This window comes from Dermochelys coriacea, chromosome 1, assembly GCF_009764565.3.
Source record: "Dermochelys coriacea isolate rDerCor1 chromosome 1, rDerCor1.pri.v4, whole genome shotgun sequence".
Taxonomy (NCBI): domain Eukaryota; kingdom Metazoa; phylum Chordata; order Testudines; family Dermochelyidae; genus Dermochelys; species Dermochelys coriacea.
This window is the reverse complement of record NC_050068.2, coordinates 109,329,054-109,355,165: the sequence shown is the minus strand read 5'-3', so window position 1 is coordinate 109,355,165 and position 26,112 is coordinate 109,329,054.

Genomic DNA, 26,112 nt, shown 5'->3' with positions numbered 1-26,112 from the left:
ATCCCTTTATTCAAATGTTGAAAACATATTTGAAGATGTTGTAATCTTAACTGAGGACTGCATTGTTTGTGGAGATAAGTTTTTGGGATGGTTTTATTTGATTTTCAGGTCAATTAATATAACCCATAAGGTGGATGACACACAGTGCAGGAGACCTTGATTCAATTTCCAGCTCTGCTCGAGCCTGCCTATGTGATTGGGCAAGCCACCAGACTTGTGTCTAGATCTTTCCTCGTCCACATTATAAGGGTGGTGGGAGGTTCAGTAAATGTTTATAAAATGCTTTTTCGATTAAGACAGACATTTCAGAGGGACAAGCCATTATTATTTATTTTTAGCTGACATCCATTCACATCCACCTGGACCTCTGCCATATTCGACACTGTTGACTATGAGAGTTTGCTGTCTTACTTTTGAGAGGTGGCAAAGGTCCCTGGAGGGATGCACCCAACACAGTGTTGAGAAACTGCACCTACATCACTATATCTGTCACTCATCTCCTTTGGTTGAAGGTACACATCTATAACTGGTCAATTTGATCTGTCATTTGGGAATAGTCTTGGATTTCTCACTGATGCTAAGCTCTCACATAACAGCCATCAATGAGTAATGCTTTCTATCATCCCCCAGTTGGTTAAGAGACTCTGGTCCATCCTGGTGAACAAATGACCTTGCCTCACTTATTCATACCTTCATCACTTCTTAGCTGGACTACAAAGCAACAGCAAGTGATATATCTGGGTATGAAGCCTTCAGTACTTAGGAAACTAACTAGTACAGGATGCTGCAGCATGTATCCTCAGCAGCACAGGTTACCTTGAACATATCAGACCTGTCCTCTGCTGTCTGTACTGGCTTCTTGTAGAATTTTACATCAAATTTAAGGTCATAGTCCTTATCTTCAAGGCATTCTATGGTCTGGGCCCAGGATATCCTACACACCACCAGATCATCTGGAATGAAGACTGGTCAACAACTATGCTCTCCTGGCACCATGGCGTACTCTACAATAAACGATAAAGCTTGTCTGTGCAGGATACAGAACTTCCTTGGGGACCAGTCCAAGACTGTGGAATGAACTCCCCTAGGACCTAGTACATAACTCACCACCTTCCACTCCAAATGCAAGGAGTATTTATTTCATTTTGCTTTCTCTAACAAAGATATAGCAACTTGTACATTTAAAACAACTCCACCCACCCAAAAACACAAAAAACAACCCTACCCCCCCCAAAAAACCAAGACTCTCCAATGCACATTTCTCTCCTCCTGGGGAGAGGATGAGAGAACAAAACACCACTGACAGAGGTTAGTCACATTGGTTAACGCACTACGGTGGTAAGCATAGGATAAGAACCTATATAGAATAGATTATTTAGTGAAAATATATCTAGAGTGTACTTATGAATGTGATCCTCCAGTATGAAGTTGGCAGATGATAATGATGTTTATTTTTCCATTGGATATTTTTTGTCATGATTAGACTCTTGCTGCCTGACAGTGATTAGTCTCTAAGGTGCCACAAGTACTCCTTTTCTTTTTTGCGAATACAGACTAACGCGGCTGCTACTGTGAAACCCATCACTCTTCTGTAGAGCTCTCCAGTGGAAGGTGTTCTATGTTTCATGCTTGTAGCAGACCAAATGTAACCATCTTTTTGGGGGCTATGGAGATCTCCCTAACAATAGAACTAGTGCCATTTCACTTTGCAAGTATAAAGGAGTCATACAGGAGGTATGCACCCCTTGCACAGCATGAAACCCTGCCCCATGGAGACTTCCGCCTGACAGTTCATCAGGATGAGACAAGTCTAAGACTAGAGACTAGTTGCTCTCCAGATCCTCCTTTTCTCCCCATCTGTGGGTGGCATTAGAGATGCACAAGGGCACTCTGAGGAGCAGTAGTGCTACTCAGAGCTGCAGGCTTGCAGATAAGGATTCCTGCCTCCAACCCACAAGCTCCTCTACTGAGCCCAGCACTGCTACTAAGGCCAAGCACTAGGCTGAGGATTTGCTCATTGTAGGAGGCCAGCTGGCCTAAGAGGCCTAAGTTCTACCTCCAGCTCTACCACTGATTTGCTGAGTGACTCTAGGCAATCTGCATCATCTTTTGCCTGTCTTGGCTATTTCAGTTCTAAGCTCTTTGGGACAGGGACTGTCTCTCACTATGTGTTTGTACAGGGCCCAAAACAATAGGGCTCCAATCTCAGCTAAGGCCTCTGTGCCAGCAGCACCTAATGGCTAGAATTCCAACTCTTCCAGGTTCAGCCTCTTTATCTTTTAAAATATTTTAAACATTAAAAATGAGAATTGTTAATAGCTTGTAGAAACGAGGGTTATGCTCATGTAGAACACGAACACTCCCATGCAGAAGAGCCCAGGACAAAATATACATCTTAAAAAAAAAAAAAAAGCAGAATCAAATTCCCTTCCCAGAAAGTGTAATTGGATACTTACAAGCATAAAAAAAAAACTGTGCTATAGATGAAATCTAAATCCAGTTGAAGTGAAACCTCCAGCTGCCTCCGGTAGAGTCAGGATTTTCCCTTTCTTTAATCTACCTGTAGTTTTTCTAAAATGCCCTTGACTGTATTGTCTAAGACTGAAACAGGTAAATTTGGTCTGCCTGGCAGTGCCTGTAGCAATGTACAGAGGATTCTGCTCCACAACCTTCTGAGGTTTTAGGAAGCCCTTCTTTATTTTAGGATGAAGTCAGTTAGGTGGGAAAGCTTTAGTAAATAAGGGGGTCTCGCAGCATGCTCTAAAACTGGATCCCCTTAAAAGCAGCAGCCAGTATCATACGACCTTCTAGTTCTTTGTGGACATCAGCATGTGCTCAATGAGTCACAAACTATTGTTTGAGAATGACTGCCTGACAGCGTTCTCTCCACTTTCATTATAATCTTTCTTTAAACAGAGGCAAACATCCACTGTGCTCCAAATGCAGCCTAACCAATGCTTTATGACATGATGGCACAATAATCTTACAGCTATATTATACTCCATTAAAAAAAACCCTACATTAACTTTCTCTTAAGTTTGCTTTGTTAAGCATCCAAGAGACAGGAAATACCCAATTTAAGGATGCTGATGCAATTTTGCCTCTACCCCTTTGTGTCAAATTGTTTCAACAGCATTCATTCAATAAAAGAAATTCCCACCTTTTCAATAAAGTTCTATCTGGGAGTCCAATGAAAGATTACATAGCTGTGCCACCATAGGATACAAGCTGGCTGTGATCTTTGTGTCCAGAGAAGCTTGATGCCATCTCTGTTCCTATATAATTTTTTAAAAACTTGTTTTCTACCTTTAAATTTTGTATCAGACACTACAATTTTTGTACAAAACACTATCAAACATTGCAAAAAGCTGCTGAGCCAACCCAAGAGGGAAAAGGCATGAATTCAGATGGCAGTCTGGTTTTGCATTTTTATTTATATCAGCTGGAGATCTCAACGATTCGATTCACCCATTGCTATTTTATATTTTCGCCACAACCATGTGGGACATTGTTCCTGCTGGAATTATATGAACACAAGTCATTCTAAAACTTCAAGAACAAGTCATCTATCTAATTATATATCTTTGTCTCCATTCACAAACCAGCTTGCATATTGAAAAGACACCTAAAAATGCAATCTAATTTTTCCACATTTAAACTTCTAAATATTAGCCCTTGAGAGGAATTTATAGAATGTAAGCAGACTGCACATTACAATGGGTAAAATCCTTGATCTTAGTACTATGGTTCTCACATATATTTTGAAAAGAATTTGCTGTTTCTAATTTGCATGTTGTAGCTCCTGATTTTTTTTTTTTTTTTTAAGAAATATATGTCAAACATATTGAGATAAAAGGAACAGAAGATTAACAAAACCCTACCATAAAAAAAGCAAACCAACCCTCCCTTCACAGAGGTAAGCCCATTATAGACATAGGCACAGGAACAGAACTCTCCCAAAATTCAAAGAATAAAGGCAGATTTCATAGCCAGGGCTTCAAATTGGGCAGTACAGGGGGGAAAAAAAAAGGCAAAGAGTTGAGAGTCAGAAAAGGTGGCAAAGGGAATATTAAGAAGGGACTAGACAGAGCGTAGGAAGAAAAGCAGGCTGAGTTGTAAGTATGCATAGAGTTGTATAAAGCCAATAATGTGAGGTGGAGGTTCTTGAACTTGATGTAGAAAGGAAGAATAAGCCATTAAAGAAATTCATGAGTGACATAGTTGGATTTTAGCTGCTTTAATTTCCATGATTTTCTTTCTTCTGAAGGAAGGAGGTGGAAGTGGAGACAACAGTACTTTAAAATTTGTTTTTGAATCTCATGCTACCAGTACCCTTGTCCCTCCTAGGTCTGTCTAACACAGTCATTCTGACACCTGGATGGTTGCAAATGAACCACAAGAAAGGGGGTGTGGGAAGGGAGAAAAATCTCATGATATTGATTTTAATCAAGACATGCGGTTCTTTCCTTTCAATTTTTGGGTCCCATATTTGAAGGAATTTCAATTCTGACCATCTCAGTGATGCAATTCAGGGCTTATGCTTAACTGAGGTGATAACCCCCAGGCATGTTCCAGGCTCACAGGGAAAAGCAAAAAACTCACTGGGTATATTAGACTTTGATTCATCAGGGTTTCAATCTACAGATCCTATCTTAACTTGCATTTCCGCCACAGTGCATGGATAAACCAGTGTGTGATACGCAGGTTTAAATCATAAGGTAGAATAGTTCTACAAACTGATGCCTGAATCCTGCTTGCCTGAGCTCTATTATGAGACTAGTGGAAGAACTGATCTAGAGTTTACCTTCCATAGATTGAACAATTCCCTTGTAAACTCAGGTATCATCTTTCTATAGATCACCCCCATTCATCATCAGTTACCAGCCTGAACATTTATTTTTAAACAGGGATTTTAGTGACATCTGGTGGCAATAAGAGAAAACTCACCTTTACAAAAAAAAATCCTAACATTAGCAAAAGATTGGCCTGTGTAAGTTCTGACAGCTGGTAAACTTCAGTGAAAGAGTAAGGGTTGGGAAAGGAGTGGAGTGGCAACATGATGAAGATGACTTTTGGAAAGAGGACATTGAGAAAGCGGTTTATCCTGTATGGTATTAAAAAAAGGTCACTCAGACAAACTGAAGATCATGGGAGATTCTGGAGATCAGTATTAAGAATTACCTTTTTACAAAATTTGTAATTAACACCCTTAGCAAAACCATATTTAGTAGAGATATGGGCCTGAGACCCAAGGTCTGGATAACTTGCTTAATAGAGAGGTCCAAAATGTAACCCCCCAGTTTTGGCATTGCCTTTGACCAGATGTATGTCCCAGTGCTGGCAGCATGGGATATATTTCAACATAAAATAATTCAGTAAAATAAAAAAAAATAAAAAGGTAGACTAAAGAAAGCCTCAATTTTACTGAAAGTACAAATAGGATGGGAATTGATGTCTAAGTACATTTCAAACCTGACCAGATTTTTGAGGGTTCAGAACATATCAATGAACCTTTTAGCAAGGTTCCAAAGAAATGTAAACAATTTTGTCATTTTGCTTTGCAGAAGATTGTATGTACATGGCCTTTGGTTTTTATCCACCTGATTTTGCAGCCCATACATTTCTGTTTGAATATCACCTTTGCATGATTCCTGTACCATGAAATAAATCTCAGCCAAAAGAGCCATATTACTCCTGCTAAAATCAAATGAAACTGTATTTCATAGAATTCCTGTGTGAGACTAAGTCAATTTCCTCTCCAAATGTGCATGAACACCAACAAACCACTTGACTAATTGGATCTGAGCCTGTAACAAATTCAAAATGAGTTCTGCTATATCGTTCACAAAGTTCTAGTTCTGTATTGTGTGAATAATTCTGTCAAATTTCCCATGTAGCAGAATGTATATGCCTTCCCCCGCAGCTTGTGGAGGGTCTTTTTAAATAATAGCAATCCACCTAGCAATTACTGAACTTCAAAAAGTTCTTAAGTTTAATCTTTGGCTCTATTCAGACAAGCCGCCAGCAGTCTGGAGGCTTAAACTGAAATTGTTGAGTCTGCGAAACTGGGCTGGAGGTCTCTTTTCTCCTACAAGTCAGTCAGAATCATGAGACCAACCTTTCCTGGTGGTGTTTTGGTGCTTATGCTTTCAGATGGAACCAGAGTACAGAATCATGCAAATATGAAAAAATGATTGTATATAAAAAAAAGCATACCAACTCATTTTCAAACTACAGAAAATGTCTGAAACCAGTATGAGAGACGGGCAAAGGTTTGGGTCAGCTGTTCATTATCTGCAACAGGTTCACCCTTTCTTGCAGTGCCACTGGTCAGCAGTCTTCAAAGAATGATAGACCACAGTGGTAGGAAAAAAGTAGGAAGAGGAAAGGGAAAAAAAGAAAGGGTCCCTGAAGCATGTAGCGGCATAATAATTTTAAGAAAAGAACTCCCCCCCCCCCCAAGGAGGCTTCTTAGTCCCCACCACTCCTATCTGGTCTCATTGGGGACTGACAAGGTTATTTTGGATCATTTGGGGGCACAGGAGCATATTCTGGATCATTTGAAAATGGAGACTACTCTGGTGGGGGGGGGAGGCTGAAGGAATCTAAACAGGAAACCAGACAGTTTGAGGTCCTGAGAAGAAAACTAAGGTTCATATTTGCGGAAGTCCATGAGCTCCCTAAAGAACACAAGATGGATCTGATGAGCTTCCAAAGGCTTGCAATGGATAGAGTTGCCCCCCACACTAGCTTCCAAGCCCCACAAGGCTCAAAGTGTGTGGGGACTGGAGGCTGTCAGGGAGAGCACTAGGGTTGTGTAGGTGGAAAAACTCTTATTTATTTGTATATTTATATTACAATAGCACCTACAAACCACAACTGAGATTGGAGTGCCATTGTGTAGGGTGCCTGACAAAGTGAGAGATCATCCCAAACTCCATACACAGGGCCTGATGGGCATTAGGGAAGGGGTTTATACCTGCAATCTCCTCCATGGAGGCAAGGAAGCAGTAAGAGGTCAAGGGAAGTTCTTTCTCCACCCACCCACCAAGTTCTGCTGACCCCAAAGCCTTCTTCCAGGAACATTCTCTCCAGCAACCTTCTAAGGTCAGCAGGAAGGACAGCCCCATTTCTTCAGGTCTGAGAAGGAGATCAACAGGGTGGGAGCTGCACTTCTCTGCATCTAACAGTATGTCTACACTGCATTTAAACACCCGTGGCTGGCCAGTGCCAGCTGGTTTAGGCTTGTAGGGCTTGGGATAAAGGGCTGTTTAACTGTGGTATAGACATTCAAGCTGGGGCTAAAGCCTAGGCTCATAGAATCCTAAGCGATAGGATGGTCCCAGAGCTTACAGGCCCAGCCCCTTAGCCTGAGCCCCATGAGTTTGAATCAGCTGACGGGTCAGTAGACAAGGGGAGATGTTTTGCCTGACATCCAAGTCTTATGGTTTGGGCCTCCTCTTTTGTGGATCTCCTAAAGTTTGCAGAAATAGGGTTCCTGTCCAGCAGATTTTAGGATTTTTTTTTAAAAAACAAGGATATTTACAGACAAAATATATATCTTTGTTAAGGGGAGTTAAGGTTACAGGTACATAGTGTTTGAGTGTATATTACCTTTCAGGAACATTAGATGTTATTAAAAAATAAATATAGTTAGAAACTCAGGAAGTGCAAGGTTAAGGTTCCTCTAGTGAAAAAGGAATGATTCACTTTCAGTCACAAAACCTTGACCCTTTCCTACTAGATTTGCTGCTATGGATAATTCAGTCACAACAGGAATAGAAAGTACTGCATAATTCTCTCTACCATAGTAGGGGCATAGGGAAGAGTTGGGGGAGAAAGGAGGAGAGACAACCAGGGTCCCTTCCAAACTAAAGCCTCTCCAATGCATCAAGGATCTACAACCTATCCTGAAGGATGACCCATCACTCTCACAGATCTTGGGAGACAGGCTAGTCCTTGCTTACAGACAGACTCCCAAACTGAAGCAAATACTCACCAGCAATCACCCCACACAACAAACCACTAACCCAGGAACCTATCCTTGCAACAAAGCCCGTTGCCAACTGTGTCCACATATCTATTCAGGGGACACCATCATAGGGCCTAATCACATCAGCCACACTATCAGAGGCTCGTTCACCTACACATCTACCAATGTGATATATATCATCATGTGCAAGCAATGCCCCTCTGCCATGTACATTGGTCAAACTGGACAGTCTCTACGTAAAACAATAAATGGACACAAATCAGATGTCAAGAATTAACATTCAAAAACCAGTTGGAGAACACTTCAATCTCTTTGGTCACTCTATTACAGACCTAAAAGTTGCAATTCTTTAACAAAAAAACTTCAAACACAGATTCCAACGAGAGACTGCTGAATTGGAATTCATTTGCAAACTGGACACAATTAACTTGGGCTTGAATAAAGACTGGGAGTGGATGGGTCATTACACAAAGTAAACCTAATTTTCCCATGTTTATTCCCCCCCTCCCCCACTATCAACTGCTGGAAATGGCCCACCTTGATTATCACTACAAAAGGTTTTTCCCTCCCCCACTCTCCTGCTGGTAATAGCTCACCTTATTTGATCACTCTTGTTACAGTGTGCATGGTAACACCCATTGTTTCATGTTCTCTGTGTATATAAATCTCCCCTCTGTATTTTCCACTGCCTGCATTCAATGAAGTGAGCTGTAGCTCACGAAAGCTTATGCTCAAATAAACTTGTTAGTCTCTAAGGTGCCACAAGTACTCCTTCCAAACTAGTGATCCTTGGCTGTTGAAATGGCCTCTCCAGGTTACGGGCAATTGGTGGAGATCAGCAATTCTCAAACTATGGGGTGTGCCTGCCAAGGGAGGCGAGGACATGCGACAAGGGCCCTGCAAGCTACCCTGGCATCTCAGAAGACACCCTACCTTTCTAAACCCAGAGTTTTTTTTTCAGAGGAAGGTCAATGAGTTAACTGGACAAAAAAAGTTGAAGTGTACAACACTGTTAACATGAAGGCAACTGAGGCTTCTTACCATGTGGCTTTGCGCATTGCTAAACCTGGTAAGCCACATAACATAGGTGAGAAGCTACTACTTCCAGCGGCAAAGGATGTGTGCCATGATTATAGGAGAGAAAGCAGCATCACAGCTAGACATGATCCCACTTTCACGTCATATTCCAGAGATGGCCCCTGATGTAAAAGAGCAGTGCCAAGAAAGTATTTGTCAGAGCCCATTTTATTCAATTCAGATAGATGGTTCTACCAATAGATCGAATGCTGCAGAGCCACTGATGTATATTCGTTTGCTACAGCAACAGAATTAAAAGAGGAATTTCCGTTTTGCCATCCACTTCCAACATGAGCCACTGGCAAAGTGGTTTTTAAACTATTAAATAATTTTGTCCAAGACACAGGCCTTGATCGAGGATGTTGTTTTGGAATTTTCAGCAATGGAGCATGGTGAATGACAGGACAGCACAGCAGGCTTGTGACACAGATGCAAGAAGTGGCCCCCACAGCAACCTGGAATCATTGTGTGATCCACAGACAGGCATTGGGTGCTAAGATGATGCCAGAGGAGCTCAGCAATGTTCTTGCAGTTGCAGTAAAAATGGTAAACTTTATAAAAGTCATGCCAAGTTCATTCAAGGGGTTTTGCCATTTTATGCCAAGAGATGGAAGCAAACTTCACACAGTTGCTGTTACATGCAGAAGTTCATTGGCTGTCCAGGAGCAAGGTGCTGACAAGACTATGTGAACTGTGTGAGAATGTCTGTATTCTTCTTGCCGATAATAACGGTCCACTTATACAGCATTTCAGTGATATTCATTGGATATCCCTGTTGTCATACCTGGCTGATATAGTCAAGCGACTGAATTCTCAGAATGTGTCACTTCAGGGATGAGATGCAAATGTTTTCATTGCTAGTGATCGGATAGCAATGTTCGGTAACAAATTTGAACTGTGGTCTTCACATGTGCCAGAGGGATCTGTTTCTGCCACAGTGCAGTGTTCTGTCAGTTGTCACTATCAAGGATGTAACTGTGCAGCACTGGGGGGTGGGGGGGTCTGCAGTTTTGTGAATACTTTCCTGAAGTAGGCAAAGACAAATGTAATCAACGGATCAGGAACCCATTCAGCTTAATGAAGAACCCCACAGATATACGGTCTTCAAAAGAAGAGAAAAACCTTATCGACTTGTCAACCAACAAGGAACTGCAGCACAAATTTTCACAAATGTCAGTCAAACTTTTGGTTATCAGTGGTATCCGAGTTTCATGAGTTAACACACCAGGCTCTTAAAGCCCTCATTCCTTGTTCACCCTACTGCCTATGTGAGCGCAATCCAAACAAAATACTGCTCCTGGCTTTCTGTTGAAGAGGAGTTACGTCTCTTCCTTTCTACACCGCAACCCCAAATTCCACTACTTTGTGCAGCAAGGAAACAAACACACCCCTCCCACTGATAAAACAGGGCTGATGGATATTATGCTGAATTAATAAAACACCAATTGATATGTTTCTTAAAACGTCTCTGAAGTTTTATTTTAGCCGTTTCCTTTTGTACTATTTTTGAACTTGCACACTTCTGAAACTCCTACTGATCTATACTGATCAAATCCCTTCTACTTTTTTCTTCATTTTTTTGAAACATAGTATTTTCAGTTTGTTGTATTGTTTTAGTAAACTATGGGGAGGTGCAGTCATTGTTTTCATAGCTCAGGGAGGCTCAGGATGACAAAAAGTTTGAGAACTATGGGTGTAGATCAATGCAGCCTTCAAGCTACTCTAGCTTGCAGTAGAGGGACCAGCCCAGGACCTTCCCCCATCTCAGAGAATCAGAGCCTCAAATTACAACAAAATCATCTATAAGAAAGTGTATTACAGCCTTATGCCTGCTGGAGCATTGCAAAACACTTTACTTGCACTTGCTGCTGACTACTTGATATAGCAGAAGGCAGATGTTCATGCCTGCCACAATGAACTTTTCCTTTGTCTCTAATGGGGCTCAGTTAAGGCTGCAGTTATTTGAGCATGAGCTGTTGCTTTGTTTAAGAAGTGCAACTTCAACTCAGGTTTTCCTGAATTTCCTATTATGAAAGCTATGTTTTAGTCATGGGTATTTTTAGTAAAAGTCATGGACAGGTCACAGGCAGTAAACAAAAATTCATGGCCCGTGATTGGTCCTATATACAGCTGACTAAATCTTTGGGGAGGGGGCACCTGGGAGTGCTGCAGGTGCTCATGGGGGGCAGTCCAGGACCCCCATGGGTGCTCATCGAGGGTTGAGGGCAGTGGCATGCAGGCTGGGCTGGTGCTGGGGGGCGGGGGAGGGAGGATTAACAGTGCTGGCAGGCTTCCTACCCAGCTCCTCCGAAGCGGTGACATGTCCCTCCCGCAGCTTCTAGCTCCATGCGCTGTCCCCGCCCCAAGCACTGGCTCCACAGCTCCCATTGGCTGGGAACCACAGCCAGTGGGAACTGTGGGGGCGGTGCCTGCAGGCAGAGGCAGCATGCAGAGCTAGGAGCTGAGGGAGGAACATGTCATCACTTCCAGGGAGCCCCCCCCAAGGTAAACACTGGCCAGACCCCTCACCCCATCCCATGCCCTAACCCCTAGCCCTAAGCCCCCTCCCACACCCAAACTCTTTGTGCTGGGGGGGTGTGGGGTGCAGTGGCCCGAGACTGCCCCAGCAGTGGCTGGCCCAGGGGTTGCCTGAGTGGCTCAGGCAGCCCAGGCCAGCCACACCAGCCAATGCAGAAGTCACAGAGGTCCCAGAATCCATGACTTCCGTGACCTCTGTGAGAAACTTGCAGCCTTACCTATGATTATTTCTCTACCATTCTTGAAAGGGAATATACCCTCAAAATACTGATAACCTCCCCTGCCTGAGAAGGTTAATAACTTGGAAACAAAAAGACTCAGACTTATAGATGTGTAGGGCTGAAGTCATCAAGTCCAGTCCTTTGAGTTGGAGCAGGATCAAGTAAACCTAGACTATCCCTGACAGTGGTTGTCCAGCCTGTTTTTGTTTTTTTTAAAGTCTCCAATGATGGGGATTCCACAACCACTCTTGGGAACCTAGTCCTGAGCTTAAGTACCCTTATAGTTGGGAAGATTCTCCTAATATCTAACCTAAATCTCCCTTGCTGCAGAATAAGCCCATTACTTCTTATCCAACCTTCCATGGACATAGAGAAATGATCATCTTCTTTCTAGCAACCCTTAACATATTTGAAGACTGTTATAAGGTCCCCCCTCAGTCTTCTTTTTTCAAGACCGAATGTGCCCAGGTTTGTTAGAGTTTTTTTTTTTGGGGGGGGGGGGAAGAGTGGGGGGGAAGAACATTCCTCCTGGGTCAAGTTTTCCAAACCTTTTATCATTTTTGTTGCTCTCCTCTGGACGCTTTCCAATTTGTCCACATCCTTCCAAAATTGTGTGCCCAGAATTGGACACAATACTCCAGCTGAGGCCTGACTAATGCCAAGTAGAGCAGGACAATTAATAATACACCCCAGAATGACAACCTTTTTTTGCAGGCATATCACATTGTGGACTCATTCAATTTGTGATCCACTACAACTCCCAGATCCTTTTCAGTAGTACTGCTGTCTAGCAGTTATTCCCCATTTTATAGTTGTGCATTTGATTTTTCCTTCCTAAGTGAAGTACTTTGCTTTTGTCTTTATTGAATTTCAACTTTTTGATATCTGACCAGTTCTCCAATTTGTTACGGTCATTTTGAATTCTAATCCTGTCCTTAAAAGTGCTAGGCAACCCCTCCCAGCTTGGTGTCATCTGCAATTTTTTTTTTTAAAGCAAGCCCTATTATACAAGTCATTAATGAAAATACTGACTAGCACCAGACCTAGGACTGTGGGACACCACTAGATAGTTCTCTGAACTGGGAGGGTGTATCAATAACTACAGTCTTTCAACCATTTGTGCACACCCCCCTTATAGTAATTTCATCTAGACCATCTCATTTGCTTGCGAGAACATCATTGGGACTGTGCTCGAAACAAGGCAAGAGAGAGAGAGAAAGAGAGAAGGAATCTTGGATGAATTGACAGAGTAAGAGAACACCCATAAGTCTGATTATAATGGGGGGTCAGGCCCTGGTAGCCCAAAATGAGGGCTGGCCTACACTACAGAGTTAGGCTGGTTTAATTACATTGCTCAGAACTGAAAAGTTTCATGACCTGTGCGATTTAATTAAGATGACCTAATCCCCAGTGTAGATACTGCTAGGTCAAGAGAAAAAATTCTTCCTTTGATGTAGTTGCTGCCTCTCAGGAGGTGGAATTACTAGAGTGACAGAAGAATCCCTTCCAGCACTGTAGTAAATGTCTCCACTCTAGCCTGTTAGTGTAGATGTACCCTGAGAAATTGGACTGTAGAAACAAACTGAGGAAGAAAGTTAATAATCACATCTACTTACCATATACAGTCTTACATGGCCCTCATCATTGTGAGGTCTCAGCATCCAGCATTGGACACTGAAAACTCTGGGTGCAAGAGTGCCCTGTCAAGCAAAAGTGCTCCTTACAGAGGTACCCTCTGGAAGTGGGTTGGATTGATAAAGAAATATTTGAAGAAGGTTTTGTCTTAAAGACAGGTTGTCTATCACCACAATCTGGCACCCTGCCCCCTTTCTACCACAGCCCAAGATTTATATTCTCTTACGGCACTGGCCCTCCTTAGGGAAGTTTTATCTCTGGAGGGGAGCGCAGCGATAATAGTCAACAGGTGGACAAAAGTTGGAAGCCCTCAAACTAGACAGTGGGTGGCCAATTCTTCCACACTACTCCCCACAGTAAAAGGAAAGAAAGATGAAATTTGCTGTAGTGCATTAGTTACAGTACTTCATAATCAAAGGAACGTATGTAGCACTTTAAACACAACAAGAAAAGGAGTACTCGTGGCACCTTAGAGACTAACAAATGTATTTGAGCATAAGCTTTCATGAGCTACAGCTCACTTCATTGGATGCATTCAGTGGAAAATACAGTGTGGAGATTTATATACATAGAGAACATGAAACAATGGGTGTTACCAATGTAATGAGAGTGATCACTTAAGGTGAAATATTACCAGCAGGAGAGTGTGGGGGGGGACCTTTTGTAGTGATAATCAAGGTGGGCCATTTCCAGCAGTTGATAAGAAAGTCTGAGGAACAGTGTGGGGTCGGGGGTGGAATAAACATGGGGAAAGTTTTACTTTGTGCAAAAAGAAAAGGAGTACTTGTGGCACCTTAGAGACTAACAAATTTATTAGAGCATAAGCTTTCGTGAGCTACAGCTCACTTCATCGGATGCATTTGGTGGAAAAAACAGAGGAGAGATTTATATACACACACACAGAGAACATGAAACAATGGGTTTATCATACACACTGTAAGGAGAGTGATCACTTAAGATGAGTCATCACCAGCAGCGGGGGGTGGGGGGAAAAAGGAGGAAAACCTTTCATGGTGACAAGCAAGGTAGGCTAATTCCAGCAGTTAACAAGAATATCAGAGGAACAGTGGGGGGTGGGGTGGGAGGGAGAAATACCATGGGGAAATAGGCTTGAATAGAGACTGGGAATGGATGAGTCATTACACAAAGTAAAACTAAGTTAATTGTATCCAGTTTGCAAATTAATTCCAATTCAGCAGTCTCTCGTTGGAGTCTGTTTTTGAAGCTTTTTTGTTGAAGTATAGCCACTCTTAGGTCTGTTATCGAGTGACCAGAGAGATTGAAGTGTTCTCCAACTGGCTTTTGAATGTTATAATTCTTGACGTCTGATTTGTGTCCATTCATTCTTTTACGTAGAGACTGTCCAGTTTGGCCAACGTACATGGCAGAGGGGCATTGCTGGCACTTGATGGCATATATCACATTGGTAGATGCGCAGGTGAACGAGCCTCTGATAGTGTGGCTGATGTGATTAGGCCCTATGATGGTATCCCCTGAATAGATATGTGGGCAGAGTTGGCAACGGGCTTTGTTGCAAGGATAGGTTCCTGGGTTAGTGGTTCTGTTGTGTGGTGTGTGGTTGCTGGTGAGAATTTGCTTCAGATTGGGGGGCTGTCTGTAAGCAAGAACTGGCCTGTCTCCCAAGATCTGTGAGAGTGATGGGTCGCCCTTCAGGATAGGTTGTAGATCCTTGATGATGTGTTGGAGAGGTTTTAGTTGGGGGCTGAAGGTGATGGCTAGTGGCGTTCTGTTATTTTCTTTGCTGGGCCTGTCCTGTAGTAGGTGACTTCTGGGTACTCTTCTGGCTCTGTCAATCTGTTTCTTCACTTCAGCAGGTGGGTATTGTAGTTGTAGGAATGCATGATAGAGATCTTGTAGGTGTTTTGTCTCTGTCTGAGGGGTTGGAGCAAATGCGGTTATATCGTAGCGCTTGGCTGTAGACAATGGATCGAGTGGTATGATCTGGATGAAAGCTAGAGGCATGTAGGTAGGAATAGCGGTCAGTAGGTTTCCGATATAGGTGGTGTTTATGTGACCATCGCTTATTAGCACTGTACTGTCCAGGAAGTGGATCTCTTGTGTGGAAATTGTTGAAATAATGGTGGAATTCCTCAAGAGCTTCTTTTCCATGGCTCCAGATGATGAAGATGTCATCAATGTAGCACAAGTAGAGTAGGGGCATTAGGGGACGAGAGCCGAGGAAGCGTTGTTCTAAGTCAGCCATAAAAATGTTGGCATACTGTGGGGCCATGCGGGTACCCATCGCAGTGCCGCTGATTTGAAGGTATACATTGTCCCCAAATGTGAAATAGTTATGGGTGAGGACAAAGTCACAAAATTCAGCCACCAGGTTAGCCGTGACAGTATTGGGGATACTGTTCCTGACGGCTTGTAGTCCATCTTTGTGTGGAACGTTGGTGTAGAGGGCTTCTACATCCATAGTGGCTAGGATGGGGTTTTTAGGAAGATCACCAATGGACTGTAGTTTCCTCAGGAAGTCAGTGGTGTCTCGAAGATAGCTGGGAGTGCTGGTAACGAAGGGCCTGAGGAGGGAGTCTACATATCCGGACAATCCTGCTGTCAGGGTGCCAATGCCTGAGATGATGGGGCGTCCAGGATTTCCAGGTTTATGGATCTTGGGTAGCAGATAGAATACCCCAGGTCGGGGCTCCAGGGGTGTGTCTGTGCAGATTTGTTCTTGTGCTTTTTCAGGGAGTTTCTTGAGCAAATGCTGTAGTTTCTTTTGGTAACTCTCAGTGGGATCAGAGGGTAATGGCTTGTAGAAAGTGGTGTTGGAGAGCTGCCTAGTACTCCGTTCATACTCCGACCTATTCATGATGACGACAGCACCTCCTTTGTCAGCCTTTTTGATTATGATGTCAGAGTTGTTTCTGAGGCTGTGGATGGCACTGTTCTGCATGGCTGAGGTTATGGGGTAAGCGATGCTGCTTTTCCACAATTTCAGCTTGTGCACATCGGTGGAAGCACTCTATGTAGAAATCCAGGCTGCTGTTTCGACCTTCAGGAGGAGTCCACCCAGAATCCTTCTTTTTGTAGTGTTGGCAGGAAGGTCTCTGTGGGTTAATATGTTGGTCAGAGGTGTGTTGGAAATATTCCTTGAGTCTGAGACGTCGAAAATAGGATTCTAGGTCACCACAGAACTGTATCATGTTCGTGGGGGTGGAGGGGCAAAAGGAGAGGCCCCGAGATAGGACAGATTCTTCCGCTGGGCTAAGAGTATAGTTGGATAGATTAACAATATTGCTGGGTGGGTTATGGGAACCATTGTTGTGGCCCCTTGTGGCATATAGTAGTTTAGATAGCTTAGTGTCCTTTTTCTTTTGTAGAGAAGCAAAGTGTGTTTTGTAAATGGCTTGTCTAGTTTTTGTAAAGTCCAGCCACGAGGAAGTTTGTGTGGAAGGTTGGTTCTTTGAGAGTATCCAGTTTTGAGAGCTCATTCTTAATCCTTCCCTGTTTGCTGTAGAGGATGTTGATCAGGTGGTTCCGCAGTTTCTTTGAGAGTGTGTGGCACAAGCTGTCAGCATAGTCTGTGTGGTATGTAGATTGTAATGGATTTTTTACCTTCAGTCCTTTCGGTATGATGTCCATCTGTTTGCATTTGGAAAGGAAGATGTCTGTCTGTATCTGTGCGAGTTTTTTCATGAAGTTGACAGATTTCCACCCTATACGGCTAAATTCAGTGCCTTGCATAATGACAGGTTTCAGAGTAGCAGCTGTGTTAGTCTGTATTCGCAAAAAGAAAAGGAGTACTTGTGGCACCTTAGAGACAAACAAATTTATTAGAGCATAAGCTTTCGTGAGCTACAGCTCACTTCATCGGATGCATTTGGTGGAAAAAACAGAGGAGAGATTTATATACACACACACAGAGAACATGAAACAATGGGTTTATCATACACACTGTAAGGAGAGTGATCACTTAAGATGAGCCATCACCAGCAGCAGGGGGGGAGGGGGGAAGGAGGAAAACCTTTCATGGTGACATTCCTGACTGCTTGTAGTCCATCTTTATGTGGAATGTTGGTGTAGAGGGCTTCTACATCCATAGTGGCTAGGATGGTGTTTTTGGGAAGATCACCAATGGACTGTAGTTTCCTCAGGAAGTCAGTGGTGTCTCGAAGATAGCTGGGAGTGCTGGTAACGAAGGGCCTGAGGAGGGAGTCTACATAGCCAGACAATCCTGCTGTCAGGATGCCAATGCCTGAGATGATGGGGCGTCCAGGATTTCCAGGTTTATGGATCTTGGGTAGCAGATTGAATACCCCAGGTCGGGGCTCCAGGGGTGTTTCTGTGTGGATTTGTTCTTGTGCTTTTTCAGGGAGTTTCTTGAGCAAATGCTGTAGTTTCTTTTGGTAGCCCTCAGTGGGATCAGAGGGTAATGGCTTGTAGAAAGTGGTGTTGGAGAGCTGCCTAGTAGCCTCTTGTTCATACTCCGACCTATTCATGATGACGACAGCACCTCCTTTGTCAGTCTTTTTGATTATGATGTCAGAGTTGTTTCTGAGGCTGTGGATGGCTCTGTGTTCTGCATGGAGTTGGAGAACACTTCAATCTCTCTGGTCACTCGATCATCAGACCTAAGAGTGGCTATACTTCAAGAAAAAAGCTTCAAAAACAGACTCCAACGAGAGACTGCTGAATTGGAATTAATTTGCAAACTGGATACAATTAACTTAGGCTTGAATAGGAACTGGGAGTGAATGGGTCATTACGCAAAGTAAAACTATTTCCCCATATTTATTCCACCCCGCACTGTTCCTCAGACGTTCTTGTCAACTGCTGGAAATGGCCCACCTTGATTACCACTATAAAAGGTTTCCCCCCCACCCCACTCTCCTGCTGGTAATATCTCACCTTAAGTGATCACTCTGGTTACAGTGTGTATGGTAACTCCCATTGTTTCATGTTCTCTATGTATATAAATCTCCCCACTGTATTTTCCACTGAATGCATCCGATGAAACGACCTGTAGCTCACGAAAGCTTATGCTCAAATAAAATGGTTAGTTTCTAAGGTGCCACAAGTATTCCTTTTCTTTTTGCGAATACAGACTAACACGGCTGCTACTTTAAACACAGTTACTTGGAATTCAGAGCAGTAATTTATCATATGCAAGAATAGTTTAAAGTTTTGGGGAAAATCTGCCATATTAGCCTATTTGCCAGGACATTAAGTGATCAAGGAAATTGCTCTTAATCTGAATAATTTAGATGCTATGAGATACAGTTGGAACAATTATATCTGGTACTTAAAGTTATCAATAATAGCTCTTTGTCCTATATTGCATTTTCAAAATGCCATTAGAGACTGTCAAATACAAAAAAATTGTTCAGCAGATGTTGAATAGTTTCCTATAAATATCACAATTTTTCTTATCAGAATTAATTACCCAGATTATAAATCAGAACAATAGTCCAAAAATTGACTATATAAAAGTTTTTAAGAATAGTTTTTCCATTATTTGCCCACCTTTAGAAAACAGCTCTGACATGGACTTCCTCACTGTCCTTGGATAAGTCATTTAACTTTTCTGTGCCTTAGTTTAAAATGGAAGTAACAACTCCTGCGTACCTGACAGAGGTGTTGAGAGACTAATTCATAAATGTTTGTGAAGCACTTTGAAATCCTCTAGCGCAAGGATTATTATGGTAGGAGAGCTGGTCGCAAATGGGAAAATTTTGTGCAAACTGAGTCCCTTTTCATACAAAATTTTAAATTTAGAAAAAATATATACAGCTCTAATTATTATTGTGCAAGGCTGAAAGCCAGGTAGAGTAACGGTACTATACTGGCAGAGAAAAGAACCAAGATCAGCAGTGAGCATTAGACAGATTCCAGGCATGTCATGAGTCCAGCATCAATAATATTTTTCCCCAAAGAGAATTATAATCACTAAAAAAACAAAAGAAGAGTTTTAATTTTTTTTTTTAAAAAAGTCCCTTCAAACAAAGAAACGCCATATTAGGACAGCAACTGGACACTCCAGGATGCACATTATCAAAGCTTTAGTGCACTTCTAGGGTGATTAAAGTCACTCAGACTTCCGCCCCGTGTCTTGCAGCACACCCAGGACATGCGTTAATGGCCCAGTGTCGTATTGCTTAATTAAATGTTTAAGCACTTTCCTTATGGAATACAAATCTGTTAAGCAACAGATTCTGGCACGTCTCACACTGAAAACACATTAAAAGTTCTTGCCATCTGTAAAGGAAAAGGGGTGGGAGGGGGAAAAAGGTACCCTTTGGCAGTACATGGTTTTAAATGGATTCAATCAAATGTGCCAGCTCTGAACACTAGCAACAGTATAAAAACCATTAACTTTGCTCCCAATGCCTGTTATAATCAGCACAGGGAGATGAAACAGAAGAAGAGAGGTTGTTAGATATGGACCAGATGGCCAATGCTCCTTAGATCTCCTGTTGGAAATGCCTAAAATCTTTTCTGAGAACCCAAGCCAGTGGTGGGCTGTAACCCTCTCATGCTGTTGAAGGCATGTTGTTCCCTAATAAAATTATTACCACTACTAGTTTAGCTACATGGACTGGACAAAACACTAGAGAAAAGAAGCAATGGTTCTCTTGTCCAGTGTGCAACTAATCTGATAAGCGAGTATAAAAATAAAGGTACCCACTAATACCTAGCAGCATATTGATACAGTTTAGCTCTCGGCAACATCTTCAAGATCTCATCACTAGATGGCGGTGACCTTCACAAATTTCTAATCAATGAGAGTTTTATTCTCAAAATGTGCTAATCTGCATTTCTCCCATTAAATACTGACTAGTGCCACTTTTCTATTCACACTGTTCTGTAAAATGCCTGTGTTACAAACAATTAGAAACTTCAGTAGATTTATTTTAAATGTGGGCATTTAGGAAAAGTATTTGTTAGAGTGCACCACCCTTACAGAAATCTGTCAAAATTTAATAGGGAATGATAACCTTGCTATAACTTTAGACCAACCTAGTGAACCTATAGCAGAGATATAATTCCCTATTCAATTGTAGGCTAATGGTTAGGGTACTTACTGTAGAACCCTCTTGGTTTCATCACTATTACATTTTTTAGAACTTTTCCATAAAGGAATACTGAGCTTTTGTACAACCATATATTTCAATTCCAGTTTCCATTAATTTTACTATGAATTTTCAAAGCAAAACTCTCTCCATATGAGAAAAAGGAATCAAGATACACAAAGGCCAGTGGAGGCAATGGGGAGTTAATCTGCATGAGCAAACTGGTCCTTGTCTGGGACTTTGCAAGATGTGACCAAGGATCACAGGAGCGATTCTGCACCCTCTTCTGAAAATTGGTCCAGCTGATACAAAGAGTAGCTCTATGCAGAAAATGGGGGGCTATGCACCCTTCAGGATTTCACTCCCTATTTGGGTTTACTTCACACAATGAAATACAAGCAGCATTTGTCACATTTTAAGTTGATTCAGAGTTTATTACCAGAGTAAGCAAGCATGTGTTTCCTTATGTTCATTTTGAGGTTTGGAGATGAGGCAAAGTCTGCACTCTATACTAAACTGTACCTAAAAGCCATTTACTTTTGAGTCAATACCTCTCCAAACAAATTGGCTAATTTGTCACCCAAACTTATTAAATGCTATATTCACTACTACTCCCTGAAAAGCTAGAACAACTCAAATTTATATTTTTCTGATTAAAGTAATGATATCTCTGAAAGACTCTGCAAATGTTACTTCTGCAAGAAACTTGTTTTTAAAGAACTCCAAAACTTGGTCTGTCTCAAAAAATGTAATGTTTCCATTTCTTCCTTTTGGTCTAAATTAAGAGTGAACTTAAGATCTGAGAATAGTTCCTTTTCCCAGAGCCACTGTGGCCAATTACACAAATGCACACTGCACACCTTGGAAGGTGCTGACAAGTATGCTCATGGGAGTATAGAAGTTATTCTTTCTACTGTGATAGCAGCTAGAGGCCCCCATTAGGGTGTTGGTCGCATTGTACAAACACATGGTAAGTGATAGTCACGGCCCTCAAAGAGATTACAATTTAAAAATAGCAAAGTGAAGGGAAATTGTGAACCTCACATATATCAAAAAAAATCTGTTGCATATCTGTGGATTTTAGAGTGTGCTGAGATTGTTTGAGCAAAATGACTGTTAACAGTGCACACAACAAGAAAAACAGTCATGTAGATGGTATATTCTTTCACCATGTATTCACACAGTCCTGGAATGTCACATCTGTACCATATTTTTTGTGTTACATCAGTGTTTCCCAAAGTATGGTACGCGTACCCCTGGTGGTACATGAAAGGGTTTCAAGGGGTACGGGGCAGAATTTTTTATTTTACTTTATCATAATGGGACCCCCGGCCAGCAGCGAGCTGAGCGGGCCTGGCAGACAGAACCCCAGACCCGGGCAGGCTGAGCGGCTCAGCCCGCTGACAGTCTGGGGTTCCATCAGCCGGTTCCTGCCAGCCGGGGTCCCGGCCGCTGGCCCCACTCAGCCTGCTGCCGGCCTGCGGTTCCGTTCACACTGGCCGGCAGCCAGGGCCAGCTCCAGCTTTTTTGCCACCCCAAGCAGCAAAGAAAAGAAAAGCGAAAGTCATACTGCTGAAGAGCTGTGCCGAAGAAAGAAGAGGGTCAGAAGCACAGCAGAATTGACGCAAACCATGCATGTGCGTTACCGCGGCTGGGGCAATACACTTGCTTTGGTGGCATGTGCAGAAGTCATACTGATGGATAGAAGTGAATAACTACTCTAAAGATCGTAGGAAGTACATACTTGGTGTGTATTAATATACAAAATTTCTCTTTGTTTTTGTTAAAACCATTTACAATGGATCACTGGCTAAAAACGGGAAGTTTGAAACTTACAAAAGAAAATAATTGAAATACAAATGTTAGTGATAATTATGCCAAAAAATGCAGTGATATGGCTACATCACACAATTGTGACAAAATTAGTGAACCGTGTGAACCATCTTTAAGTTTAATGTATCAGCTGCAAAGAAAATGAAAAAAGCCCGCAAATTTGTTGAAGAATCTCTTAAACTGGGATTTTCGTGGACTGGTGATGAGGTGGAGCCTGTTCCACTATGTGTGATTGTTACGAGACTCAAAAATGAAAGTATGAAACCATCTAACCCTAAAATGCCATTTCGATAGCAAACAAAGAATACAAGGGAAAACTTGTAGAATTCTTCGAAAATAGGCGCAAAGATCTCCAAAAGTCCCAGAAAACAATTCATAATGTGATGGGAGGTGAAAATATGAAAGCTTTGGAAGTTTCATATAGTGTGGCGTACTTAATTGCAAAGTCCGGAGCTGCTGAAGTGATTGGCGAGACATTAGTAAAACCTGCAGCCAAAGTAATGGTGCAAGTGATGATTAGAGACAAGGCTAGCAAAGCTATAGATCATGTCCCCCTCTCAAATAAACACTGTTCATCGTAGAATCACAGATATGGCCAAAAATGTAAAGCAGCAATTATTGTCAAGAGTACAAAAGAGTCGCTACTATGCACTGCAAGCAGATGAATCCACTGATGTTGTGAAGTTAGCTCATCTCTTGTTGTTTGTCAGATATGAGCTGAATAACGAAGTCCTTGATGATATTTTGTTCTACCAACCTATACCAACACATACAACTGGAGAAGCTATTTTTAAAGTTATTGATGACTATCAAAAACAATTACTTGGATTGGAGTCATTGTATAGGAATAAGCACGGATGGCGCCAGAGCCATAATTGGTTCAAAGAAAGGAGTTGTTGCACATATTCAAGCTGTTGCGCCAGAAGCAAAATCGACTCATTGTTGCATTCACAGGGAAGCACTCGCCACCCAGAACATGCAGGCAGATATAAAGCAAGTACTGGATGAAGCTGTGAAAATAATCAATTTTGTGAAAGGCCGCCTTCTGAACACCTGGCTGTTTTCTCAGCTTTGTGATAAGACGGGCAGTGATTACACACAACTCCTATTTCACACTGAAGTGCATTGGCTTTTGCATGGAAAAGTTCTGAATTGCCTGTTTGAGCTGCAAGAAGAACTGCAAGTTTTTTTAGATGAAACCTTTAACCTGCGAGACTGTATACCTGACTGGAAATGGCTATGCAAACTAGCATATATTGCAGATATCTTTGCTCATTTAAATTTCAATTTATCCTTGCAAGGGAAACTCATATCCATATTCCATGTTCAAGACAATGTGAGCACTATGGTCGCAAAATTGAAATTGTGGCATAAACATCTTAGTCGTTGTGAACTGGATTCCTTTCATGACTTAGTAATAAACTCGACTAAAACTTGATAGTGATGTGTTGCAAACCATAAAGCAGCATTTGGAAAGCGTGCAGAAAGATCTCTGGAAGCATTTCCCTGAACCGGACGGCACCTTTGAATGAATAAGGAACCCTTTTATCATCAATGTTCAAACATTGCCAAATAACCTCTCTGCTTCAGAAGAACAGCTCTTGGAGCTGGCTTCAGATAGCTTCTTGAAAACAAAATTTGAGCAAAATACACGGACGTCATTTTGGCTGGGGGTTAGCTCTGAATATCCAGCTCTATCGGACAAAGCTGTCAAGTATCTTCTGCCTTTTCCCACCTTGTATTTGTGCGAGATCAGATTCTCTATGCTGACTGGCATCAAAACAAAAAAAATGAAGTCATCTTATTGATGTGGAGCCCCATCTTCATCTTAAGATCACAAACATTGAGCCAGATATCGCTGTGATAGTGTCTGGTCAAAAGCAGTTCCATCCTTCGCACTAAATAGTTTGGTTTGTACTGAAAAAATTTTCAATACTGAAATAGTAAGTTTTAAAACTAGTGCTTTCTTCACTAACCTAACCAAACCAGCTTATTTTAATTTCAGAATGATACGAATTCACACACACACACACACACACACGCTGTTCTGCCAGACTGTTAATTCGCTTCTATTATTTTAATTATTTCTAGTACTATTTCTATATGTAACTTATTTCTATTAAATTTTTGTTTCAACTGTATGTAATATAATTTTGTATTTATTTCTAATAAAACATTTAATCCAGAATTAAACAAATTAGGAGTGTGTTATAAAAATGTGCCTCCCCCCAAATTATCTTCACCGGAGAAGGGGAACGCTGGTAAGACAAATGTCTCAAAAGGGGTATGCAACTGTTGTAAGTTTGGGAAACACTGTTGCATGATAAGCAAGAAAAATTGAAATTAAAGACACTATCTAGTGTGCATTAAGTCAAGATATAGTCTAATTAAACTGGACTTCATTAATATTAGAGAACTATCATTTGGTTCGGTTTGTGACTAAACTGGTTATCTAGAAGTCCAAAATTCAAAATACTAGAAATAGATGAGAGTCCTTTTCACTCCCCCATGCCCCCCAAAAAAATTTTAAATGAAGTTTTAAAATGTGTGCAAATATCAATATAGAACAACTCTCTATCCCAAAGTGCCCCTTCACCATGTAGCGTTGCCGCACTTTTATCTCAGCTACCCCATCATGCTCTTTGGCCTACTCCAGCCATAAATGAGACTTGGACCTGAGGCCAAGCCACGTTAAAGCATTCAACCTCTTCTGCGGTAAACAGAGTCACTTACTCCAAGTTCAAAAACACCTTGGCCCTACTGTGGTCAACCTTTCTTGCAGGCAGGCTTCCAGCAGCAACATCCTATCAACCCAACCATCTGGGTCAGGTGTACCTGGGGCCTCTGTCAGGCTTTGTCCCTCAGCCAGTTACCACTCAAGCCCAGCCTTCCTGCCCCACATTGGAGCAGCTTAACTGCTGGGATTTCCTTCTCTTATATCCAACCACCAGGGTAAGTGTAGCAGAACAGGGCTAACTGAACAGGGATGACTGGGCCCAGACCTCCTGGCCCTTAGAGGGGCAGGCTGCCCTGTTACAACCAGTGTAAATTTATAAATGTCAAATATTTGTGTCATCATGACACATGTAAACATATATTTAGCTCTTTACATAAATGGCAACCATATTTAGGAGAAGAAGAAACTTGCAAGTGTTTCTGGTATTCCAATTTCTGGAAGAAATGCAGCCTACTGCTAAGAAGAGATAGAAAATATATTGGCTGGGTTTTGCCAGTATATACAACATAACATATGCAAGGCACTGAATTTAGCCGTATAGAGTGGAAATTTGTTAGTCTCTAAGGTGCCACAAGTACTCCTTTTCTTTTTGCGAATACAGACTAACACGGCTGCTACTCTGAAACATAACATAGTACATTTATGTAATATCTGTATTTAGAATACAATAATTGCAATACTATATCTTAAACACATATTCAAAAACAGACCAGGTAATGGTCTGCAAAGGGCCACACATATGGATCTGATTTCCAGATCAGGGTGTAGGATACTACTGAAAATGTACTTTGCACTGAGTTTCTAGGAAGTAGCAGCCCTTTCTAGGACTTACATTTTAAAGATAAATAAAAAATACTTATCTTTTCATCCTAGAAGCACTAATGACGAAAGAAGGAATGCTATGCTGTATTTATCCTGTACAATATCATGCTGATGTTCGTTGGTAACTACTTAATAAATCAGTTCCTCAGTTTTCTGGTAGGATTTTCAGCTTTTAAATGGCTATTTGAATACTGATGACACATTAAAAAAAACCCATTA